Raw genomic sequence first — 19,549 nt, forward strand, 5'->3', positions numbered from 1 at the left:
ATGAAAACTTTTACAGAGCGATTAAAGAGCCGGTTTTATACCTTGATGCAGATGTAATTCTACTGCACATAGCAGTACCTCCCAGTAACCTGAAATACTTCTACTCTGGGTCGTTGAGAATTTTCCTAAATAAATACCAAAGGACCAACGATTATAAATTTCGAAGCACCTACTATCTTAAAGTTCGTTTCATTCCACATCAGATATTCAAAACGTGGACAGAAAGGAGAAAATAGACAAGAGCTAAAAATGTAATTTGGGAAAATTCAATGTGAATTTACACTTTCTTGTTGGTCTCTTGCGCTTTAACAGCTCAGATGAAGTGAGAGATAACTGATACTTTGACACATATGTGATTATACAGAGTTTCTGCTGTTTAGGTATTACTTGCCAGTAAACTTAGATTATCCAACTGTCGGCATTGTAGTCAGAAGTCCCTTAGTGAGTTCTCGAGCCGAGTGAAAGTGAATATGAGTAAGGGGAACAAATGCTTAAATGTAACAATTTGTGGAAACATTTGTGTGGAAAACAAAGTTTATAAGAGTTACAAACATTACACTGATAGAGCAGCTCTAAAGTATAATTAGGTCACAGCCAAAATTTCTGTATATGAAACATCGAAATGGTAACTATGAGGATTATATTATTCATTTGTGCGAGTATTTTATTTACTTGTATACCAACAATTTCTAAGTAAATATCCCTATTGCTTTAATATTTAATTATTGACACTTGTTGCAGAATATTTTACTTTCTGGTAAAAACCGTCTAATCAAAATTAATCAATCATCTTCACACACGTTCGAAATCAGATTTCTGAATCACCTTCCTGAATGCTTTTGCGATTAAAAGTAAACTGAACAAGCAATTTAATCAGAAAACAAAGCACTATACAGAATATAAACATATTTCGCTCCAAACCCACCGCTCTGCCTGAAATAAGCAAAGCAGTTTGATTAAAAAAAAAAAGAATAACAACTGAAGAATTTTCGGTCGTTGCCTGTAATTATAAAACACATAAAGCTCCTGAGTATATGAGAAAACTAGTGAGTAACAATTTCGTAATATAATTGTAATCATAATAATTAAATCTCAAACTGTAAATGTAATTTTAAATATCGGTGGCATTATCGGACGGAAACCAATTTCTGTGTCGGACGAATTTCATTAAGGAATTTGAATTTCTTTTAAATTTTAAGAACTTAATTTTCGAAGTATTTGACAGCCCAACCTACAAAGTTGCAGACGACGTTTTTAGTCCAAAATGGGCAATTTACTTTGAAGGACTATTTCGTTTTGGCATTTTGCGTTGGTTCACTATGAATGTTGGTTTAATTTTCACATTGTTGCCACCAAATATTATCACCCTGTGATATGGTTAAAGAAATTAAATAGTGAAATCTCCATAAATATGCGCATTTTTCCAGCATTGGGTACCTAGAATCATCCAGTTTTGAATAACGTAATCTTCTGGCAAATATGGTCATCTGGATACCCAAACTTGGAATTTCAAATTAATTTTTTTATTGATTTTATATTTTATAACACTAACGAATTGTTGATTAACAAACTGAATCATTTCAAAGCGAGCAATCAAGTAAGTCTTATAAAAATTGAGATCATTATAAATATATGTCAAATTTAATTAACTTTGAGGAGCTAAATTTTGAGAGCTAACTTTTTAAAGTTTGCATATGCGATTTTTTACAAAACTTGCCACTCTGGCATAATTTGAGTAGTAGAATCGAAATTTAGAAAAACATTGGCATGTCATTTCAGAAAGTGTCCGATTATATGTCAAAATACCTATATTAGAACAATGCTATGTGTAAATCTAATACATATCCTAAGTCGCGCTTTCGGGACATGAAATACGCAAGTTGAATTTCGTCAATCGGCCCACATTAAACCTAGAGCCGTAAAAGTCAAAAACTCGCAAAAGATATGAGTTTCTGAATAAAAAAGCTTAAAACAAAGTGTTAAAAGGGGACAATTTTACATTCACGTTAAGATTGATTAGTTTTTTTGTGTAAAAGTTGCACCACTAAAAATATTGTAATGTACCCCAACAGTGTTACATGTGCCACAATTTGAGAACCGGTGCTTTAGACTATTCGAGGCGTATGACTTTAAATTTCAATTTCTGAAAAATCTATGGAACAAAAAGCTGTGATATTTTCACAGATTACACCATAATTGAGAAATACTAATTTAAAAGTGCAATCTTACACAAACAAAAATTAACATGTTTTAGGTCGAAGTAATTCTTTGTACATGGTTGGGAAAAAAACATTGTCTGCAACCTAACTACAGAAAAGGTTTGTAAGAAATGCAAATTAAAGAAGTAGTTACGAAAAAATAGAAGAATTATAGGTTAGATCAAATGTTATCATTAAATATAATTTTACGCTAGATGTTCTATAACTGTAACTGTATTTTTTAAATACGAGCTTTATAAGGCTTTATAGCAAACGCTTTTACAAATTTTCTTATTTGAAAATTAGAATTCCGACTAATTTGCACTTTTAGGATCGCTGAATGAAAGTGTTTATTTCGCATGATTAAGTTTTCGCGCGCAACGTTACGATTTTCCGAATTATTGTCATTCTATAATACGGACTTCGAAGATTCTTAATCAACCTATTCCCAGATCCCCCCTAATGTGTTTTGGTGTTATCAGTATGAAGCAGTATTTTCCCAGGTCACGAACTATTTGATTATATTATTAGTATGCGAGGTTCATTAATATAAAAGGAGGTATACCTTCGTGAAAGACTTTCTAAGGAAGACGGCTGGTATTAATGTTAAGACGTGGAGGAAAACCAGAAAAAACGCGACCGGTTTTCCGAGTTTCGTTTCAAGACCTAACCAGTAATTTTCACTGATTTTGCTGTCGGTCGGCTGGCCAAATTGCATTATTCTTGCTAAAACATAAACGTTTGTTTTGGTTTATGTGGTTATGGCTCTCGGGATTTGAACCTCGCATCAAGCCACCAGTTCTCAGCGACCTTTACCGGTCGGCCGCTGATGTACCTTTAAAACGGGGAGGAGATTCGAAGCCTCTCACTGTATGCTTTTCTCTGCTGCAGGCCGACATTTACGGAATCTCTGAACTAAATGCATTAAAGATAAATGCGAAATTATATATAAGTGGAAAAATAACTTGTTTGCTGTATGTACATTTTTCGTGATTTTTTCCATGTGTAGCTTGAATACGAACTAGTGTTATTCTTTGTGTACCTTGCCATATTAAAATAGTCTACGTGTAACGTGCATGCACTCGGCATCCCTTAAAAAATCTTCCATGAAGAAATTTTTAAGTGCTTTGCCGTCATCAGATAAACTAAATTTTGTGGCGTTTGGTTTATTACTTTACGGAAAAGCACGCAAGGGGCCCTCTGACTAAGGATCTCTGAGAAGGATGCCTTCGTGGAGCACATTTTAAGGAACACTGTTCATATTCATATTACAAATGGGAAAAACCACGAAAACACCGATGCAGTCGGCCCGTTCGATGCGATTTTAACCTAGGTTGAACTACCAGATTTCCCTAATTTACGGCTCGGACACTGGTGAGCCAAAACCATGAAAGTCTTCATTAAGTTTACATTAACATTTGTTAAAAATAGAAGAATTATAGGTTAGATCAAATGTTATCATTAAATATAATTTTACGCTAGATGTTCTATAATTTACGCTAAATATTCTGTTATGACCAGCGGTAAATGGAAAATACAAATAAGAAAAGGGAACTGACCAAAACATCTACAGTAATTTCACAGAATGATAACAATAATACAATTCTAAAAATTATTTTGGATCACAAAACATTTACCCATAATTCCACTAAAGAATTTTAACACATCGAGTGAAAAATATATATTTTAACAATAGTCATTAGTACCTATTAATCATTCTTTTTGTCCATTTGTATCATGGAAAGCATTATCTTTCAACTGCCTGTAACTGTGAAATCGGCTTTCTGCATGGCGAGAGCTCCCTGACACAAACAGGCTACGCGTGAATTTGAGCAAATGATCAGGGAGGAATCAGGAGGAAACTAACATCTGAGGGGCTAGGCGCTTGTGTTACTCGCTCCCAAAGCTGTAAGTAAGCTTGCTCGCTGCTTCCAGTAAGCTCAAAGCCCCGTATGTCCGCGACGAGCGTGGAACGCGTGACAAACGTGAGTTTTTATATTCACTCTTGATTTCGTAGTTTTATAGGATGCCTCATATATGAACTGTAGCCACGTGTCGTTGGAACTATAAAAATGGCCCAAAGGTTACTCTGTTTTACTTTTTGTCTGAGCCTGAACTGAACCTTACATATTAGGTCTACGAAGGAAAGATCGCTTTCAGGTTACTAAATATATCAAAGTAAGTTCGTTTTTATTGCATTTTTTATGTTTTGTGTCTTTATGAATTTTTATTACTTTTATTGACACATCTGTGATGTTTTTGTTTTTGTTTTAAGATTTTGATCTGTCGATAAGAAGTTTATGGTTAAAAGATTTTAATCTCGCCCGTTTTAATCATTTCAAAGAAATATTTTACTTTAAAGTTAAAAATTTTAATCATGAAAATTGTAAAATTACCTTTTTCTTATTCTTCATTCGGATAAAAATAAATATGAATGAAATAAGTTCCACAAAACAGGAAGCATATTATCAGGAAGTTTCTAGCCTTGGAGAGAAACTGCTAGAAATTATCTTCATCAAGGACTCTAGATGCTCCTCCGTCAGTCGGATTATTTTCTTATCAGCTTTAAATTATTCGCTTAAAAATGTATTTATTCTCAAGCAAAGCGATGGTTATTAGTTTAAAAATTCGTTAACTCTTTAAATCTCCGAATAAGATTTATTTTACATTGTAAATTAATTAGGTCTTTATAAATTTTCTGGAAGGCTAGTCATGTTCATTTTTAATGGTAATAAAAATTATAAAAACTCGAACTTCAAGTAAATAAGATAGTGAAATCTTTGCAACGCCGTATTTGCGACAAATACGTAATTTAAATTGTCTCCAAGGTGGGTCGTGCTGCGGAGCCCCCTCCAACATCACACAACTGAAATGTCTTTGCGGGCTGCATTAAATTGACCGACAATTTGAGAGCACTGATATATAGTATCTGTGCGTACATACGTGTTCGTAATAGATTGAAGGCCCTCAGAAATGACTACAGCTTGAAACAATTTATTTTGCAAAAGAGGAACACCTTACATTTCTGGAACTTTTCAAAAAAATTCATGTACAGGTCTACTGAGTATCACATAGTCAGTAATTATACTTCAAACTTTTTAGAACTTTAAACACAACTCATTGCAAAAGCGAATTTAAAACGGCCAAGGTGTTCTGGATATCTCAATACTTCGAAGTCGCTCTAAACAAACAACTGAGAAATACTTGGATACAGATAAGATTTTCGAGAGCTTCTACTGCAGCTGCAGTACTTCCCTGTAACCTGCGGTATCATCCACCCTGGGCCTCATGTTTAAAATTGCATGAAAAGTTCCAAAAACGAGAGATCTTCCGAAGAGAAATAGATGTGAAACTGATGCACTCTCCGGTTTTATGTAGTTTTCCCCTGCCCGCCGAGATATATCTAGTAATTTCTGCTTTTCGAAATTAATCTAAGGCATGTGATAACCATACGGTCATAGCTACAAAAAAGCATACAGTTATTCAATCACAATACCAATTTCAGCTATGCAGGTACCCGACCAAAAAATGTCGCTAAACGATTGTCAAGGTTTGTGAAAAAAATGTAGTCACCAAAACAAACACTAGCTTGGCGATATCTCGCCTACTTAGCGAGAGAGGCATTTACTCAATGGTAAATAAAGTTGGCACTGTATTCTTAATTTTCCGGAAGAGCATCATCCCTTTCAAGCATTCCATATTACATTAAAACTAAACTACTATTTCACAGGCAATTCCAGTAAAATTATTTACATATGTACAAAATTCGTAACACTATTATTACATTATTACTGTGAATTCTCTCTGAAACGATTAATAAGGCTCCACATTGTTTCAATCTATTTTTGTCATCTTAACAGAACTTTAGTATTGATGTTTATATTCAAAGAAATATTTTTTTTGAATTTTATGTTTATATTTATTTTATGTTTGATATTGAATTTTATGTTTTAAGTAATACATAAAAGTAACACACAAAATATTAAAAAAGCGCGTCTTTGGGCGTAATGTAAAATCTGAAAGGTTTCAGATTTTCGTTTCTTTTTTTTTTTTTTTTTTTTTTTCGTTGTTGTTGTCTCTGTTTCGTATAATATCTAACAACAATGACATACTAAATAGAGGTCTTTTGAATATAATATAAAGTAAGCATTGACTCGTATAGATATTCAAAATTTTGAGCTATTTATTACATTTTCATTGTATTAAATCACTAATTAAAGGTCATCATGCAGTTTCTCAAAACATTTATAATTACGAAATCTGCAAGACTCATTCTGCCACGCACAGTGGTAGTCTCTATTTACAAAAAGTTCTACTTTAAAGTACTGAGTATAGCTGCAAGTATGAACGTCTGGTCATGTTCATATAGCTCATACACAGATAATAAAACAATTAAAAAATCAATGTCATAGTACATGTTCACGGCTTACAGTCACTCATCGAGTGTTCAAATTAGTAGTTGTCGAACCGCGCCGAGCGGCAAGGCATGCTTGAATTCGTTGAGGCAAGGAGTGGTAAAGGTTCTTAATGTTTGCGGCGACACATTCTACCAGGCATTCATTAGTTGTCGCTCCAGATCTGCGATATTTTGATCTGCCGGACTATCATGCCCCAGACATGCTCGATTGGTGAATGGTCTGTTGACCTTGCTAGCTAAGGAGGAGTATCAACAGCACGGAGACAGTCCAGAGATATGAGAGCGGTATGTGGTCTGGCGTTCTCTTGTTGGAAAATGGCCCCAAGATGACGTGCCATGAAGGGTAATGCAACCGGCCGCAGGATGGTATCAGCATATCGTTGAGGTGTTGCAGATGTACGGAGAATGACTAAAGATGACTTGCTATCGTAAGAAATAGTGCCCCACACCATCACATCAGGAAATATAGATGTATACCTTTGTAAAACAAAGGCTGATTGGAACAGCTGGCCCAGCTGGTCCTCTCCAGACACAAACACGGTGGTCATCTCCTTCAAGAGTGAAGCGGGATTCATCGCTGAACACTATACGATGCCAGTCTGATGGCAGCCATCATGATAGGCTGCGACACCATTTCAGACGACTCCGCAGACAATGTGGGGTCAAAGGCAAATGTGAGTTAAAGGCCTTTGTGAGCGTAACCCCGCCTCAGACAAGCGCCGTGAGATGGTGGACGGTACCACGGGAGGTAAAGACGTGGCTGTAGTGCGTTAAATAGTCGACAATGATAACAAACCGTTGGGGAGGTTTGGGCCTAACGAACAATCATCTTATCTTGCCTCACATTTGTGCTCCTTGACCTTCCAGAACTTTCATTTTGTCTGCGGCAATTTACTTGTAGCAACCATTGCTGCCAACATTTTTTGCACAGCAGTGTCTGTACGCTGCAGGTGGTGGCCTGTTGCTCGGTATAACGACCCACCTTCACACAAACCTACATTGCTACCACATTCGACGTCGTTTAGTTGTCTGTAAGGTCTTCGATATCGTCATAATGGCATCTTTAGTTTCTTCTTTACGGAATTACAATGGCAGCAACAACAAAAAGATAATTTTTAGCCTCTGTTGCATGTTTTATACTTTGAGAATTGCACACTCGAAATGCGCGTTATGATCGCGATTCCTATTCATTTGCCTTGAAGCCTTGTGTGTGTGTGATTATGGCAAAGCCTCAAGGACTATCTGCCTAAGGGGAGGGATGCCTTCGTGGAGGACTTTCTAATGGAAACTGGCTCGTACACACGTTACACATGGGAAAAACCACGAAAACGCCCATGCAGCCAGCCCGTTCGCGGGATTCGAACCTCGGACCAAACTACCAGCGTTCAGCGACTTTACCGCTCGGCGGCCTCAGATTCCCGAATGAATTTAGGGTTCTGACATGTATAAGAGTCCAAAAATGAAGCTTCTCCAGTTGAGACAGGTTAGTAAAAGGTTTACAAAAAGGTTTAAGTTAACAGGTTTTTATAAACATACTAGTGGGCAAGCTCATCGGATGAGCGGGCTGCAGCTAAAGCAAAATTTTCAAGTTTTATGCACATCGGAAAAACAGCTGTATGAGTCTATTTAGTATGAAAGAAGTTACTTCATTCTTTCCAAGCATCAACCAATTAGTAAATATTCTTTTTTATTGCCCAACTGGAAACAAAAACTTTTGACACTTCAGGTTAATATTTATGGCGTCATGATTTAAATTTAATGTAATATAAAAAATTTCTCAATATTGATAAAAGAATGAACGTGGCACTAATATATCGTGTCAGTTATATTAACTTTAAACAAATGTTGCCGACAGCAGTTATTTATTTAAAATGTTGACATTAACGAACAATTTTCGACACAGAGAGACGTCGCGTGCAATCGCGTGCTCTCTTCAATGCCAGAATAGGATCTTACATAATAGTAATATGTTTAAAGTTTGACAATGTTACTTTTATTCCATGTTTTATAAATCTCAAAAATTTTTTATTAACAAACGCTACGATTTGAAAGCGAGCAGTAGCAACATCTGCAAAGTCCGCAATAGTCTTTATCTTTCTTTACACAATTCCATTTTACATGTTTATCATCACACATTATTTTTAAAAATGTCACGCCAATACCGATGATACCGATTTTTTAAATGATATTTTATATTAGATTCATACATAAACTGTTAACAGTTTAGGCTTTTTTTATCAATTGTTCAAAAAAAATTTGTAAATCTAACTCTTTTTAACATTTTGTAACTGAAAATTTATATTGTCATCACTTTTTACTGTTGTTTACGTTTTTTTCCTTTCAGTTTTCTGACCAAAGTTCAACGTATATCAGATACCAGCTTCCTGGTAAGAAATTTTTCAAGGAGTATTGAGAACTTTCATGACACTCGAGAAGCACCACAGCTTTTCATCTTACGTAGTTTGCCCACAAATAACAGATGATTCACTTCCCAGAATTTTCATGCATGCGATTATTTGCACCTGTGACTTAAACATCAGATAAGACGTTGTTCAGAAAATTGGAAGATTTCTTATTATCTTTTATTACTTGTATATAAATAACTTCATTCTTCTGAGAAATTCAATTAGTAGTAATTCTGAAATCATGCTGGTCAAGTTGGCTGTCCTTTGCCTAACGGCTACCGTGTGTTGGGCCGGCTTTGGCACATGTCCAACACCCAAAACCCAGTCTGGATTCGATCTGGATAAGGTAAGAACTGTGTTTAATGCAGTGGTTTTTAAAGTTATCGCATAAAAAGAATGAGATTTGCGATTTTCATTTCAATTTTTTTAAGTCCGAAACAAAACGTAGAATTATACACAGCCTATATTATGCAGATGCTCTAATATTGCAGTGAACATTAAAGAATAATTGCAAAGCTTGCATTGAAATATTTTAGGTAAATAAATTTATAATGGGCATAAACCATTTCATAGTGCAAATTTTAGAAAACGTTTAAGTAACTTTTAGTCAATGCAATATTAGATTAAGTCATAACGTAAAATTATATTATTAGCATATTTTAAGCAAACTATATTATTGTACGTATTTTTCATATTTATTGCATTTGGAAATAAAGCATTTTTATCTCCAAAGCGCGAATTATTGCCACTCGGAAAAAAATGAATGCGAAAATAGATTTTACTTTATATGTCGGCTGATTGAAGTCGTACAAAGATTGAACAAATGGAAATAGCTTCCCACGAATTGGAATCGGGAATAATATATTTAAAATTTGGCAATGCTATTTTAATTTCATATAATGTAGAAATTTTTTTACTAACAAACTGTACGATTTGAAAGCGAGCGCTGGAATGCCACTTGTACAAATGAGGACATACGGGGAGGAGAATTTTTAAAAGGGCTTTCCACGAGTTTTTGGAATTCTGGATACCTCTCATAAAATTCAACTCTCCACAGTTCCGGAAGAGAAAATGCCACAAACAAACAGGCTGACGGGCACAAATTGTAATAGCATAGAGAAGTTTCGGTAACAAAATAATTGAACGAGTGGGTTGAATTATATCATTGTAACAGGAAGCAACTTCTTTTAAATTAATGGAAGAAGATCCGGATCTTCTTCCATTAATCACTGGCTGGACTACGTACGTTCTCGAGTGGGAACTTTTGCTGCACCCACCATGCAGTCGCGAGATCGCTCCTTCGGAATTTTAACTTTTTTCCCACCTGCGGCTACATCTTGCTGATGCTCTCTTCCATTCTGCAGAGGACCTGCGAAATGTGGTGGATCTGTTCTTGAACTCACGTCCACCAGTTTCTGAGTCGAAATCTTTGAAAAAGTACTTAAATATTGGCAGAAAATCTTAGATTTGGATGGTGATTTGTACCCGCACTAAAGATAGTCCTTCCTCGTTTTGCTTTCTAACTTTATTAAGACCTCTATTCAGCGTAAAACTTTCGTTACAACCATATATAACACAAACACATTGGACAACGAACATCATTTACCGGCTACCTAGCTGCAAAGCATATATTTATCTAGAATGAGTACCAAAACCACCGCTTCGCCTTAAAGAGACAACGCAGTATTATTAAAAATAATGGACAGAGAATCAGGAATTGCAAAGAGAAATTTGCAAGATAATTTACCACGACAAGGTGCGGAAAAACCGGTGGCTAGGCATGTAATAATAATTCATCGTATTGGATTATATTTCATTTAAAACCTATTCCAATTTAAAATCCATCCTAATAGGCGGGGTTTAGAAATAAAATAGGATTTAGCTAGAGTTTGATGCCCTAGCCTATTCTCAGGAGCAAACTTAGTTTCTGGAAAAATTCAAGAAATATGTTTTGCAAAATAGTTGAAGTCAATTTTTTTCTCTAAATTAATATTATGTGAGATTTTCTTCCTCTCAGTATTAACCCTCCCCTAAAGCAGGCGTAGACAAACTAATGCCCGCATGCCCGCAGCAAATTAAAGCAGTACAACACAGTATTTATATAATGTATTTACAATATTACTATACAGAAGACAGGGAAGAGCGAGTCCGGACACACGGGCGTCTTACGAGTACTTTTCGTGTATCTTCCGAAATTGGCAACTGTACAAGGCCCAGGAGCTCGGCGTCGGTGGTTTAATAGGATTTTTTTATTGTAAACGGCTACATCAGGGCAAGGTATAAGACAATAGTTTCATATGAGATAAAAGATGCTGTTACATTGATATTGTACATTAATAATTCTATTATATTGACGTACCCGATAGTCGCTAATTTTGCACTGATACATTTACACATACATTTAAACATTTTACACTGTCATTTAGACATTTCTTTTGGATTTTACCCTGAAACATATAAATTCCCCTCTGATGCGCATTTAAAACCTGGTGCGTATTAGGTTAGGTTATTTAATTACGGCAAAGCCTCGAGGGCTATCTGCCTAAGGGGAGGGATGCCTTCGTGGAGGACTTTCTAAAGGAAACTGGCTCGTATACACGTTACACATGGGAAAAACCACGAAAACACCCATGCAGCCAGCCCGTTCGCGGGATTCGAACCTCGGACCGAACTACCAGTGTTCAGCGACTTTACCGCTCTGTGCCGCTGGTGCGCATTAGGCGCTTTACCGCTGGTGCGCATTAGGCGCGGATAGGTCAGCTATTGAGAATAGACAAATTTTTCTATTTTACACTAGATTTTACATAAATATTCTACACTAATAGTTCAGCTTAGATAACCTTAGCTTGATTATACTGTAATATACGTACGAAATACTCTGGTATACTCTTTGGCAATATATAGACATAAAATACCCTAGTTTATGAGTTTAGAAATTGAGGATAAACTGATACGATTGTATTTATTTTACAAAGATGCCGCTGCATTTTAAACTGATTTTGTTATTACACATACATAATTTAATGCTGTAAATATAAATTACCTTAGTGTTTTATGTGCTTGTAGATTAAGCACTGAAGTTACTCTGATATGGAAAATTATATTTTACACCAAAGTGCACACTTTTTCCTTTGAGGATTTGTAAAGTACAACATTTACAGGAGGAGAGTGTTGAACATTGATGACCTAAAAGCCAGAATTACAACCACAATAGCCTCTGTGGATACCGACATGCTTGCCGGTACCCGGCGTGAAATTGAATATCGACTTGATATTCTCCGTGCGACGAAGGGGGCACACGTAGCAGTTCACTGGAAAGCGTCATAAAACTTTTTGAGTCTATCTAATCATTTATGTTATTAATTTTAATCTATCTTTATTATTTTATGAGTTATTAAACATCAAATTGGGAGCGGGACTTTATAAACACCCTGTATATTAAAGGTGTCTATTGGAGGAAATCAGATATCATTGATTTTTGTCGAACATTAAATTATAGATTAGGCAGCACTGCAAAGATAGCTAAATAAATTAACCCCAAATGAATTATGTGAAATATAAACAACTTTGGATAATGTTTGACAAAATAGCTTCCTAACGAAACAAGGCAAAAACAGAAATGAAATTCATTAGTACTCCCTTTCCTAACATTTTTTGTCATAAAATTGTATTAAAAAGTTTATGACTAAACTTGCGTTGTAAGCGTTTTAAATTCATGCATTATCTAGATACGCAACATATTACAAGCTACAAATAAAGTAACGCTAGAAAACATCAAGTATTTTATTTATACCACAAATCCATTCACAAAAATCTATTATTAACAAATCCAAAATAGGTCTTAAACAGCATACTATTTAATCTTTGAAGTTACCCATAAGAAGAAATTAAGCGATTTGGAAGCGACTCACAGAAACCCGCAACAGGAGAGGCTCATAACAAAATGCCTATCGCTTGTCCAATAGTCACATAGCCTAGTGGCGCGCCTGTATATAGTAATTGTCGCTGATATTTCTGGAATGAAATGTTTATCAATTTTTCATTTATATTTCTGTGGAATAATCTTTCTAATCGGCAACTATCATCGATCTTTAAAAGGTCTTGCATGACCGCAAAGGAAAACCGTATGTGTGATACGAGCGCTGGCTACACTTTTGAAATTGAGCACTTCTTTCCTCATTAGCATTGATATGACCCCATAAGGTGATGCCAATTTGTCCTCTTAATTAGTCTCACGTTATTTTATCAAAATAGGAGTTTCTTAATCTGTTAAAACGCTATATACACTTTCTTTCTGTTTCCAACTTTTAGCTTTAAAACAATATTTTTATCCTATTTTGCACGTACCAGGGACGTACTCATTAGTGGTGTGAAATTTCAAGATGTAACCAATATGCGACTAATCTTTATCTTTGCCCGGAATTCTATTGCTCAGTTTTTGTGGACAATAATGCAGTTGAGTTGATCATATCGTATGATATTTCAATCTGGAACGGCAGTTGAGTTTCGAAGAATGAAATTCAAGCACACGTTTTTACTTCAGAATTTGCATTCAGTGTGAACGTTTGATCAGCTGTGTATTATACCAGTAAACAAATATATACTTAATTATACTTAGCCGAATAGCGTCTCTTTTATGGTCTCTGTGGATATACCATTTCGGGAGGAACTAGCGAGTTTTGAAAATTCCTCTAAGAGCTTTGTTTTGCAAAACTTGGAGTTGTCGAATGTGGGTTTTGGGAGAATGACCCCAGACTAGCCTAGCATAACATAGAAGCAGGACTAAGAACAAATTTATACAAGATCTGTTTTTAGGAATTGCCATGGGATGCATTCTTTTAAGTAATGATCATTGCACATCTCGTTCTTCATGTTTAGTGGACTGTGAGATGACTGGCGTTTACCTCAATGTAACACTCCACTAACTTCAGACTCATAATGTTGACCGAATCTCTCTATTGGCCTTCATTCATCAAGTTGGCTGCGGATCAGCGCAGAATATGGCAAAACTCTAGCTTCAGAAACGCAACTAAGATACTCTGCATCGTTGGAGCTCCATTAATTCCTTGAAGCTCCAAACACGGGCTTTAAAACCTTAACAAATTTGCGTCTGCCCCGCTCTTCAGTTGAACGACAGAAATACAATTTGCATATCCACAAACAGTCAGATTGTTGCAAGTGTGATGTTAATTTTTGAACAGTTTCCCTTAGGTCTTTGCGAAACTTTTAATTTTATCTAGGATAACTCCTAGACTTTTAATTTCTTCAACTCAGTTTGTTTCTTTGTAAAATAGTGGAGTTAAGTTCAAGTGACCTTTTCGAAAAATAATTGCTTTGGATTTTTTAATACTGACTGCGATCCTCCAGAGCGTGAACCAGTTTCCCATAAGATTCAGGTAATGCTGTCCTAGAAGCAGGATTATTGTAATTATAGATGCTTGGTCATAAAGAGCAATCATCGTCTGTCAATCATTTGGAATATCATAGGTCTAAATATATATATCGCACAAACGAGGAGAAAGACCGGAGCCCTGTGGCACACCATCGTAAGTATGTCTGGCAGTAGAAACCATGTTCCCGATTCTACCATTTTAAATCTATAGTACGAAAAAAATAATCCTGTCTGAAATAAGACGACGTGGAAGCAATCTTACTCTGCTTTTCAGTTAATTAGCATTATTATGACATTAATTTTTATAGCAAGAATTTGGAGAAATTTTAGGTATTCAATAGTTTCGAGCTCAGTTTTTATATTACATTGATTATCATTTAAGGAACATGAGTGACGCCTGAGAAAATCCGCGAACTGTGATATATATCTTATTCAAAGATTTGAAGATCGATATTTGAATACATATATCACGTGACATTACAATCGTTGTTAAAATATTTTATTTTAATGATTATGTTTTACTTTCTATGCAACTTGTATAATGAAGGCTGAAATCTCAGGCAACGTTTGGCATGAAAAAATCAGTACACACATTGATTACAGACATGTTTATTAAAAACAATAAACTAAAACGAAATCTGACTAAATGCAGATAATTTTTTTTCACAATCAAATCGATTTTCCGTACGTAGTTGAGTCCCATAAGTTATGTCAAACTTATGGAGATTAATACAAGAACATTAAATTTGAGAATTGGTAGAGCAGGAAATCTCACAAATCCTTCGTTTCGGTTTCTAAACAAACGCATGATATTCTCGAACTGCATTTTACCTTTGTTAACTCTGTGAGAAAAATCTGGGATAACCGTTTGCTAGCACGTAAAGAAACGAATGCAGCTTATACATATCGGACTATAAAATTCTTCGGGAATTTAGTTATTCAAATTTCTAAAAGTTTGAGATTTCTTCGTGAAATACATCTGACATGGAAACAACTTTTAATTCGACGATGCTATAGACATTTAAAATAACGTTTACTGTTTATGTTTATTAAATAAAAAAAATATTAATCACTACTTTTTTCGTATTGTCTTTTGCTATGTACAATTTAGATTAGAAAGTTTCGCAGTACTTATTTGAAGATTGGTCGTTATTTTAAAATAAACTGCGTTGCCGTTTGTTGGCAGAGCAGTGGCTATGGAAAAAATTCTAGTTATCTTCTGTTGTTCACTGCAAGAACTTTTGAGAACGTTCTTCGGAAGTTTGGATTACAGCGTGTGTGGCGATGATTCAACGCTTAATGAAAAACTGACAGCATTTAAAAGAAATTCTAAAATCCTTATATATGAATAAAATACATATACAATACACATATGTACAAAAATGCACATTCTTCAAGAAAAAACAAATAATAGCTTGAAGATTTTAAAATTTTTGAAAAATACTGACTTAGGCTTTAAGCGTTGAATAATATTTCATTCAGGACATGTCTAAAGGAAGTTTGTAAAGTATTTAAACAGTAGTAAAGGCTTCTGTTACGCATTAAACTAGTTTTGTTATAATTTTTTTTCTTTTGCTATTTTCAGGAAATTTTATCCTATATACGTTTTTGGGTACTATTCCGCTAGAGCGGCGTCATTTAAAAATGAAGAAAAAATCAGGAGAAAGCAGTGCTACAACACGCCAAATATCGTGGCTCGAGATTTCTAGTTCTCGTTTGAAATATCATCACTCGTAATTTTTTCTGGGCATATTTCGCCATTTTTTTAGTACGATGGATTACATAATTTGGTAATTACCAGTAGTAAGAATGTACCGGTTCACCGCCAGAAGGCGGTGCGCGGTGCAAGCTCGCAGGCGGAACAAGCCCGCACGCAGAGGCGCAGCAGATAAGGAGTGTTTCAGGATTCTTCATTTAACCTTTCCCCGGGGGCTGGGACATATGTGTCCCGTACGCATATAAGCAAAATGTACACTGCTAGGACAACGGCTTGAATTTGGCCAATGACAGTCCAGATGAGGGTTTCATTAACTCCGCCCACATGAGTGACGTCATATTTCTGACGTTTGTTTACATTCTACTGTTCAGAGTTACGAAGTGCGTTTTTTGAATGTACATTTAGTTTTTCGGAATAAAAGTGTATATATATGCGTATATATTTGTATATAACCGATTTAATGTTTGTTCGGATTATTCTACTGTTCCAATACAAAATTAGGTCTAGTCAGATAGAAGTTACTGATGGCTGGAAGATGCATGTAAAGTGTGGTTTACAAATTATTCTGCATATTGATAATCAGAAACTTTTAAGTGATAATGACTTAAATCATCTACTATATAAAATGTACCTGCGGGAATTAAACCAAGTGAAGTTAATGTTAAGTTAGTGAATGCAAGTGCTATTTTGTGTCAGTAATTAATGCAGTAAATATTACTAAGGATACAGCAACTGGGGGCTCGGGACAGTTTGCCGTTCATGGCAGGGGTAGGAATTTTAGCGCTTGAGGCTTGATGACTATTTTATGACACCCGGGAAAGTGCGTTCTTTTGTGGTTTTCCGCTAATGGATTGGAGAAAATTGCCCGTGTTTTAAACCCACATGGCTTGTTTGCAAATTCGGTATCTTCCAGGAAATATTTTGTTGAGAGGAGAAAATAAAAAGAACGGTTTGTTACTTCGATTCTCACGCGTTTGCGTTTTCAGGTTTTTTTGCTGTACAAATACGGCTTGGAGGTCAAATATCAAAGAAATTTTATTTTCCGAAGCTCGGCTGCTAAAATTCTTCAGAAATTATTTTAAAACCTTGAATGTATTTAAAATTGCATGATTTTTTTCAGGTATTTCTAATTAAATATTTTTAAATTTGGTTTCAATTCGAATTTGAAACTGCCTTCGTTTCATTCTTTTCATAAGTGTTTTTATTACATTATTCCAATTTTCAGTATAAGGCAGTGTAGTAATATAAATGTTTCAGGTAATGAAAATTAATTTTAGTGTTATTTCTAAATGACATGCATTCCACGACTACCGCTTACTTGAGTGAAATTTTGGTTTGTTATGTTCTAAATGATAACTAGCTGTCGAACGAATAATATTTCTTTAACTCTGATAATTTAACCTGGATTCAAATTCCGATGAACGGATTGACTGCATGAACTTTTCTTGTTCTCTAACATATAATTAGGGTATATCAGCCAATTTCCTTTGAGTGCCCTCCACGGAAGCCCCTTTTGCTTAGGTAAATATAACTTTATTTAATTCGAAAAATAAAAATAAAAATATATTCGAAATAAGAAAGCTAAACTTAGTAGCGTTTCATAACTATGTTTAGAAATCCTTCCTTTTATGAATCATTTTAATGACAAAATTAATTTTAATTGTGCGACGAATGAAATACGAATTTTTATTAAAGCAGTTATTATGGAACATTTTCTAATTCAAAATTTATACAAGTTTCAAAAGTTATTAATTTATCCTTTGTTATATCATTTGCGTCTATAATGTCATGTCTGTATCAATTTGTTCAGAAATTAGATACGTTAGTTTAGGTTAATTGAATATGGGAAAGCACACGAAGGCTGCCTACCTAAAGGAAAGCATGCCTTCGTGGAGATTTTTAGGAGACATTGGCTCGTATTCACGTTTTACATGGGAGAAACAACGAAAACCAACCATGCGTCCAGCTCGATCGTCTGACGTCGAACCTATGTCTAACTACCAGCATTCAACGGCCTTAACCTATTAATAACTTGTAGTGTTCAGAAAGTAATTAATTTTACGTGAGAATCGTGTTTTGGAGGGAATCAAACAAGATATTGGAATACTAAGCATGTATACAGGAATTCAGATGTGTACTATTTTTTAGTTCCCTGAATTTAATCCTCAGTGCGAAACTTCATTAATATTCATTAACTCAGTACGAATCTTCATTCCCAGCTTCATAACTTCCATAGAAAGCAACAGTAAATAGCTTGAGATCTGAAAATTTCGCATAACAGATTGATACCTCAAAGGCGATTTTAGAATTCTGAAAATGTAGATCATAAAAAACTGAAGAAGTATTTCGCCATTCGACAAAGATGTTTACATTTAGAAATTTCAATGCCTTCCTGTATATGCAATTTTGCATTCAAAGATAAAATGGAGTAGCAATATAAATCATCAAACAACTGTTCCCTTTCTATTCTAAGGTAAAAGTAGTATCTTATATAGCTAAGTGATAAAACTAAATTTTTGAATACATTAAGAGTCAACAAAGATTTTATTTTCTAAATCTCCAGGGTTTGCATCTGCATTTCTTTCTTGAACCAAAAACTATGAAGCGATTAAATAAATTAAACATCTTATATCCCTGAAGTAAAGGCAGATCAACTCTGGGACCGTAGTTTTCAATGCCACATGAAAAAGAAATAAATAAAAAAAATTCTTGGCTCATGCATTGTAAATTTTTCTTAGTGCTGGCATTGTTCAATAATAATTTAGTGCAGTACAAACGCAGTGAGCAAATTCTATTTCTCCAGGAATGAATATTACCAGAGGTGTAAAAGTATTAACATTGATTTTGGAAAATCTTAAAATTATGTTTACAGGTTTAGATTACATTATATTAGTTATAATAATGTTTAAAAACTCTGTTTGCATTTAAATATGAAAGGAACTATAACCAATTCTTTACTTACCAGTGTTTTCGTAAACTTGTATTCTATATGTACTTTACAATTGAAAAGCAATTTGAAAACCGCGTGCCCTGATTTGGCAGACCGGTGGCTATGAAATAAATTGCACTTTTTTGTTCTATTGTTTGGTTTTGTTTTAAAATATTTTCTGTCAACTGTAGATGCCAAATTAAGGGCAATTTAAGGAAAATTCTAAAACATTTTTCTAGGAATGCATTCTCAACATAGTGCGTGGATGCACATTCTTCAATTGAAACAAAATTTGTTTCACTCGAAGCACTTGAAATAAAAACAATTTGTAGATTTAAAAATTTTTCAAGAATAACTTATTTAGGGTTTGAGGGGTGAGTGTGTGATTATGGCAAAGCCTCGAGGGCTATCTGCCTAAGGGGACGGATGCCTTCGTGGAAGACTTTCTAAGGGAAACTGGTTCGTATATACGTTACACATGGGGAAAACCA

The 19,549-nt window shown here is 34.9% G+C and overlaps 1 long non-coding RNA gene across 1 annotated transcript in view; it reads left to right on the top strand.

Annotated features, from left to right (window-relative positions):
- The first annotated feature begins 8,981 nt into the window (after window positions 1–8,981).
- The window catches only part of LOC118201654 (uncharacterized), a 28,499-nt gene continuing 17,931 nt past the window's right edge, over window positions 8,982–19,549 (top strand). The window contains exon 1 of the long non-coding RNA XR_015041083.1: window positions 8,982–9,366. This is a non-coding gene — a long non-coding RNA (uncharacterized LOC118201654). The remainder of the gene's footprint in view (window positions 9,367–19,549) is intronic.

The sequence above is a fragment of the Stegodyphus dumicola genome, chromosome 5 (assembly GCF_044657685.1).
Source record: "Stegodyphus dumicola isolate Sdum_Otavi_A_Nest chromosome 5, ASM4465768v1".
Taxonomy (NCBI): Eukaryota; Metazoa; Arthropoda; class Arachnida; order Araneae; family Eresidae; genus Stegodyphus; species Stegodyphus dumicola.